Genomic DNA, 6,158 nt, shown 5'->3' on the forward strand with positions numbered 1-6,158 from the left:
TTTTTTTTCCTGATGCAATTGGGGTTAAGTGACTTGCTCAGGGTCACACAGCTAGGAAGTGTTTAGTGTCTAAGACCAGATTTGAACTCAGGTCCTCCTGACTTCAGAGGTGGTGCTCTACCCACGGTGCCACCTAGCTGTCCCCGGGATTAACTATATTCTCCTGATCTCACAGGACAAAAATCAGGAGCAGGAGTGTAAATTACACCTTTATTACCATTTGGAGGTATCCAAAAATGCTCTGTGAAGTAGTGAGGTCCCCCTCATTGCTAGAGGGAGCTTCCTCTCCTGGGAGTTCTTTATGCCAGTAAAATAGCTTCAAGTCATGGAGAAGAAGAATTAGCCAAATTCTGCTTGGCCCCACAGGGCAAAAACTAGGAGCTGTCCAAAAATGCTCTGTGAAGTCGTGAGGTCCCCATTATTACTAGATGGAGCTTCCTCTCCTGGGAGTTCCTTATGCTAGTACAATAGCTGCGTGTCATGGAGAGGAAGAATTATCCAAATTCTACTTGGCCCCACAGGGCAAAAACTAGGAGCAGGGGTGGAAATTACACTCTTATTAACAATTGGAGCTGTCCAAAAAATGCTCTGTGAAGTAGTGAGGTCCTCATTATTAGAGATCTGTAAGAGTAAAGTGATTGACCACTCGGTGGGTATATTGTGGGGGGAGTCTTGGTTAGGTTTAGTTTGGTCCTCTGAAAAACCTTTCCACTCAGGGATTCTGGAATCCCCTTGTTTTGAATGTGATCTCTTGGGGGCAGCGAGGTGGTGCAGAGGACAGAGCACTAACCCTAGAGACAGGAAGAAGTGCATTCAAATATGATCTCAGACAATTGACATTTACTAGCTGTGTGACTCTGGGAAAATCATCTAACTCAGTTTAAAAACAAACAAACCAAAAGGAGGAAGTGATCATTCTTCTTAATTTTTCCTAGAGCCTGGATCTTGCCTTTGTCTTCACTCCAAACGACTTTGTTCCATATTCCCTGGTTTATATTTCACATCTTCTCTCTTAACCTGTAAGTTGAGGGTAAGGAATATTCCATTTCTCATCTTTGCATGGTTGGTGACAAGCATAGAGCCTAGTGCATAATAGGTGTTTAATAAATGCTTATAAAACACATTACATTGTAAGCTCCTTGAAGGCAGGGACTCTGCCTTTATTTTTATTTTTATTTTTTTTTTTTGCTATCTTCTGATAGAGCAGGCCTGACACATAGTAGGTGTTTACTAAATGTCTATTGAATGGAATTAATCTGTCAGTGACCCATGGGGTCTGAGCTAGTTGCTCTGAGGTCTCTACTCTAGCTCCTGTTTTGTTTCCCACATGCTGTGTGGTTTTGAGCAATTCCCTTCCCCTCTCTGGGGCTAGCAAAGAGGCCTCTGTAAAGAGCTCAGTGGGAGAAGAGAAATCCTTTCAGGACATGAACCAATGGCCAAACAGGGAGGAGGGCAGAGGGAAGGCTGTGTAGCGTCTAATCTTGGGACAAATGCTTCCAGCTTGGAGAGTACAATAGAGGTGCTGGAAGTGCAGAGTCTGGGAAACATAATAGGAGATTTAATTCCTGGGAGAGGAGGGAGGAAAGCCTGGCCCGGCTTGGAGGGGGTGACGCCACCAGCACTGGTGATACCAGCTTGCTGGCCCCCAGAGCCTTGTAGGGGATGGACCTGAGCTCGGGGCCGGCCCGGCCCAGCTCCGATTTCTCTGCTTCTGTCCCACTCCAGGTGATTGGGTGAAGAAAGAATATTCTTGAAATGGAGATGGCAAAGCTGAGCCGAGCAGGCCTTATAAGACAGAAAAGTTACGGGAAAAGGACTCAGGCTATTGGAGAGAGGAGACTTCCAGGTAGAGGGAATTAAATAGAGTTAAATATATATCCTACAGTGCCTGAGTGCTTTCGAGGTCCATGTGGGAGCTGAACAAAGGGGCAGGAACACGGCAGCTTATGTCTCCCAGAACAAAGATAGGATTTCTCTGCACCCAAAAATAGTTCGCTCTGTGGATGTGGCTCCTAAGTGCCAAAGGGGGTGGTGTCCCTAAGGAGAAAGTTGGATGGAAGGAGAGTTGGGCTGAAAAGGCCAGAAAATCAGGGTTCAAATCATGACTCTGCTGTTTACTTAGTTGTGGGATCTTTACCAGTTCACATTTCCAGTGTCAGTCTCAGTGAGAACTCTGTAAAATAAGGGGGTCCGACCAAGTCATGTTGGATGTCCCTTTCTCTAACCTGTATGTATGTTTTGTATGCAAATGGTCGGTTGCATGTTGTCTCCCTCATTAAAATGTGAGCTCATTGAAATCAAGGACCTGGGGGGGGGGCTTTCTTTGTATTGCTAGCTTAGTACAATGACTGGTATACAGTAAGTGCTTAATAACTTGAATAATTAATAAATGCTTGTTGACTGAATGATTGAGTGAACCCTTGGAAGAGAATGCTCTGGATGTATTCTTATAGTCTGACTGGACCACATTTCACAGACTGGACCCTGCGATTCCCTAAGAAGGCTATGCTGAACCCTATTCTGTGCCAGGGTGTTGATTGGGAAAGGAAATGAAGACTGACTCCCTTCCCCAAATCTCCTCTATGGGTGGGGTCCCCTGCGATTCCCAGGATTCATCAGACTTGGGGCAGGCAGATGTCACAGCGTCCCAAAGGACAAATACATTGATAAACCCATGGAGAAAGGGCTGTCTGTTCACGACTATGGACAGTCAAGTCATTGGAAGGGTCCGTGGAGAACACTGAGATTCTGGTGAGAGAAGGAACTTACTGTCTTGCTGGGCACTCAGGATAGAAGAAGCAGTGCTGGCTGCTTGGGACATTTCCCATTCCACTCAGCTGGGCACTGAGAACTAGGCTCTCCTCCCAAAGAGTCATTTCCCTCAAATCTCACTACACTTACGTCTTACAGACAGGGCCCCGAGACCCAGGGAAAGGAAAGAATTTGCCAAATTTACATTGCCTAGTAAATTATGAGGGTAGAGATGCCACATGAATTTACACTCACTCACTCACCAGTCAAGACAGCCCAGCTGCAGAAGAGGGCTTACAAAGCCAAGCCAGTGAATCCCCCAGGCAGTAGAGACATTTTTTAAAATGTCTGGTGATCTGGTCCAGAGGTACTTTTATGGAGAGAGCAGGAAGTGAGGTTCCCTGCCTCAGTAGGGAAGATGGCCAGAGAGAACCATTTCTGTGAGGTAAATAGCATGATAGCCAGGCAGATCGCAAAGCCAGAGCAGGAAAATGTCCGGGTGCTCTTGGGGTTTCTGGCAGATTGGGCACAAGGACCTAAACTTGTGAAGAAGCCACATGTGTTGGGCAAAGCTTCAGGTCAGGTGTTAAAACATCTGGATTCTAGGCCCAGCTCTGTCCCTGGTTCAAATAATACTAAATGTCTATTGAATAATACCTGGCATTTCTATAGTCCTTGAAAGCTTCCAAAGTACTTTATCTAAGTTCGCTCAAGCAAGCCATTTTCTTTTTCTGGGCCTCAGTTAAAATCTTCTATTAAATGAAAGTGTTACCAGTAGATAAATGGTCAGAAGATATTAGTGAAGAGTTTCCAGGACATGAAAAAATCCTTATGAAAAAATGCTCTAAAGCAAAAATAAGAAGATAAATGTAAATGGAAACCTCTCTGAGAGGCAAAGGTGATAAATGACAGTGTAGAGAGAAGGGTCCAGGTATACCAATACATCATTAGTGGAATGGAGACTCAACATAACATTTCTGGAAAACAATTTTGAACTACTAGATAAAAGTCACTAGAATTGCTGCCATTTACCCTAGTGATCCCATGGCAGTGCATTTACCCTAAAAAGACTAAAGAGAGAAGAAGGTTCCACATATACAAAAATATTAACAGCAATACCCTCTGTGTTAGCAAGAAACTAAAAACAAGAAGGCAGCTTCCCATTGATTGGGCTGAAAGAAGTGCACTATATGAAAGTGTTAGACCATAAAGTAAAGAGATGGCTGAATAAAGTATTTATTAAGTACTTAGTATGTACCAGGCTCTGTACTAAGTGCTGGTAATAAAATACAAGTAAATAAGATGGTCCTTGCTTCCAAGGAGTTTACATTCTAATGAGGAAAGAGAGATATTTAGAAAAAGTGCAGATGTTTAATCTATAGCAGATTGCTTGCTATCTTGAGGAGGGGGGAGAGAGTAAAAATGTGGAACACAAAGTTTTGCAGAGGTGAAAGTTGAAAACTATCTTTGAATTGTACCATGTTTAACCTATATTGTATTATTTGTTGTCTGGGAGGGGAGGAAGGGAGGGAGAGAGAAAAAATTTGGAACACAAGATTTTGCAAGGGTGAATGTTGAAAATTATCTTTGCATGCATTTTGAAAAAGCAAAAGTGAAGGAGGAGGAGAAAGAGGAGGAGGAGGAGGAGGAGGAGGAGGAGGAGGAGGAGGAGGAGGAGGAGGAGGAGGAGGAGGAGGAGGAGGAGGAGGAGGAGGAGGAGGAGGAGGAGAAGGAGAAGGAGAAAGAGGAGAAGGAGAAGAAGAAGAAGAAGAAGAAGAAGAAGAAGAAGAAGAAGAAGAAGAAGAAGAAGAAGAAGAAGAAGAAGAAGAAGAAGAAGAAGAAGAAGAAGAAGAAGAAGAAGAAGAAGAAGAAGAAGAAGAAGAAGAAGAAGAAGAAGAAGAAGAAGAAGAAGAAGAAGAAGAAGAAGAAGAAGAAGAAGAAGAAGAAGAAGAAGAAGAGTGGTAGTTCTGAGGGTGGATTGTTGGGGAATGCAGGAATGTAAAAAAAAATCAGCAAGACATCTCAAAAATAAATGAAAGGGTTTGTTTGCCCCACAAACATTTCTTCAGTGCCTGCACTGGTTTAAACACTGGGAATTCAAAAAAGGAAACAGGTCTTGCCCTCAGGGAATTTATATTCTATTGAAACCCACAAGCACATATGTGAGCACACAAGTGTCATATATGACACAGAAGAAAAGACCCCTTTGTTTGGCATCAGAGGATCTGGGATAAAATCTTGGCTCTTCTATTTATTTCTGTGTAAGCCCCTTTGGGCCTCAGTTTCCTCATTTGTAAAATGAGGGGATTAGACCAGGTGATCTCTAAGGTCCCTTTCAGCTTTAATGCTATGGTATGATACTATGATAATGATCAAGTATATGCTGAAGCCAGCTCCTCATACCCAGACGGTGAGAGCTAAGAGTGAAATTTTCCAGGTGAGCATTTATACCTCAGAAATTAGCAAACTCTATAAAGTGGGTCGTGATTTATTGTTTTGTTTATTTCCAGACTTCCAAAAGTGATGGAGAAAATATTAACGACGCAGATGAAATTTTAAAATGTTCTCTGTGTACTTTCTGGAAAGCCAGATGTTCAACATTGACTAGCACATCCACGATGATGATACCTGTATGCGCACAAATTCATACAGATAGAGAGGGACTAGACCTGTGATTTCACTGCTATGAGGAGCTCCCAGGTGAGGCAATTCTCTCTCCCAATACAGGCCAGTGCTTTCTCTGCAACTTCTAGTTTCAGAGACGTGCCTAGAACAGAGTTTCTTTCATTGACTTGCCATAATCATAGAGTTTAGTCTCTGACAGAGACTGCATTCGAACCCAAGTCTCCCTGTCTCAGAGTCCCATTCTCTATCCATTATGGTCCGCTACCTCTGATAGACCCATATGAACATACACACACACAAACTTATGCATATCAGGTGCATTTGCATGCACACACAAGCACACATGACCATGTTTTTTTTTTTTTTTTTTTTTTCCTTCTCCAAGATCGCACCTGCCCAGAGAGTAAAGAACACAGGTTTTCACTGGCTCATCCCTTTCTCCAGCAAGGCTGCCCTTCCCCTTCCCTTCTGGGAAAAGGTGAGCTATGGGCAGGTCAAAAGAAAGTATTTCGTTTTCAAATTAAATGCCAGCTAAAAATATTCCCAGTGCAGTGGAGTCATTAATGCAGATTCCTCCCCAGAGGGCAGGAAAAACCTCCTGGCCTGGCAGACCTATAACTCCACAACGGCATTCTGGGTGTCATTGGGTGCACTCCACCCACCCCATGTAGCTGGTCCCAGGTGCCCACGGTGTTTCAGCAGGAGCCAGCCTGGTGTGGAGGGAGAGGGTGAGAGGAGGAGTGGATAACCTAGATTTGCCTCCCAGTTTGGCCTTTTTCTGC

Source organism: Sminthopsis crassicaudata, chromosome 3 (assembly GCF_048593235.1).
Source record: "Sminthopsis crassicaudata isolate SCR6 chromosome 3, ASM4859323v1, whole genome shotgun sequence".
NCBI classification, from domain to species: domain Eukaryota; kingdom Metazoa; phylum Chordata; class Mammalia; order Dasyuromorphia; family Dasyuridae; genus Sminthopsis; species Sminthopsis crassicaudata.